This window comes from Myotis davidii, unplaced genomic scaffold, assembly GCF_000327345.1.
Source record: "Myotis davidii unplaced genomic scaffold, ASM32734v1 scaffold280, whole genome shotgun sequence".
Classification (NCBI taxonomy): Eukaryota; Metazoa; Chordata; class Mammalia; order Chiroptera; family Vespertilionidae; genus Myotis; species Myotis davidii.
This window is the reverse complement of record NW_006292026.1, coordinates 605,026-606,552: the sequence shown is the minus strand read 5'-3', so window position 1 is coordinate 606,552 and position 1,527 is coordinate 605,026.

The following is a 1,527-nucleotide window of genomic DNA, read 5'->3' as shown; positions in this document are numbered from 1 at the left end:
CTTCCCGGCCCAAATCCCTGTTTCCTTTTACCTTTCCAGGGGAGTTCTGCTCTTCCCGGCTGCAAACCGTCTCACCAGCTGAGCCCTTTCGCCAACTCGGGTTGGGTGCTATTAGTTTCAGCTGCTCACTCCATTTGCTCCGGGACACGACCTGGGACGCGTCTGCCTATATCGCCGCCATCTTCTTCCCCCGGAGTGTAAATATCTATATAGTTTAAGTTTAAAAAATTTGGCTCTCAAAAGAAATTTCAATCGTACTGTTGATATTTGGCTCTGTTGACTAATGAGTTTGCTGACCACTGCGCCTAGCCGGTTTGGCTTGGTGGATAGAGCATTGGCCTGTGGACTGAAGGGTCTCAGGTTCGATTCCAGCCAAGGACACATGCCTGGGTTGTGGGCTTGAACCCCAATAGGGGGCGTGCAAGAGGCAGCCAATCAATTATTCTCTCTCATCATTGATGTTTCTATCTCTCTCTCTCTCCCTCTCCCTTTCTCTCTGAAATCAATAAAAATATTTTAAAAAATGGGGACTTACTTCTTCAAAATAAATAGTACAAGATGTTGGCATGCAGAAGTTTTCAATTTCAGCAAACATTAATATTTCCCTCAACAACCTTACAGAGTTAAAATGTATCTCTAATCCAAGTTGTCCCCTTTGAAAAGGCAGTAAGGCAAGAGTAGAATGGCAAAAGAAATGCTACTGGTGTGTATATTTAGAGGGCCAGGGGAAAAGAGGGTGAACAAAGGTCGAGAAGAGCACAAAGCTAGACAAAAATGAAAGCATTTTTTAAGTTATGTCTGTATTTCCTACTACAGATATCCAATATCTGGAGGCACAACTTTGTTCTAATAATTTATCTGCAAATGGCAAAGAGGGTGGCAATGCGGGAATAAAAATTGTGTGTATGTTTTTATAGAGATATTTATAACTATTGAATTGAAAATCATTTAGTTACTTCAGTAACAAAAGTTACAACAAAACAAAATTCATCCTTGTTTTCAAAACCTGTGAATAGCAGGCTGCTGTGTGAATCCTTATAAAGGGAAGAAAATTACACATGGCATAAGAGAGATTAATATTTGGTATTTCCTTTTGCTGTCTCCTTTGTTTTGTAATGTTACCTATTGAACACATTCAATAAGGAACACTTAAAAATTCCACTGATTGAAATTTACCAATAGTTATGAGCTCAAAGACATTGAAAGTCTGAAAAATGACTGCTACCCATAACACTGAGGTTTACTACATTGAGCTCCACGTCTATGTACTCTTTCTCAAGCCATCTCCCAGATGTTAGCATTCTTTTGCCACTGGCCTAAACCCTTCATGCCCATTACATTTTTCACCTTATAAACTGCATCTACTTCATGACATTAGCTACCACAAAGAATGTGACCACATTTCTGAAACCTTGCTGGAATTTTCCCCAACAGAATGTGTCCATTTTCTTGTAGCAACTTGAATGTCCCATTTAGAACCCATCATACTCTGTTAGAGTTCTAGTATGCTAAAGGTTAAGTCCTAAT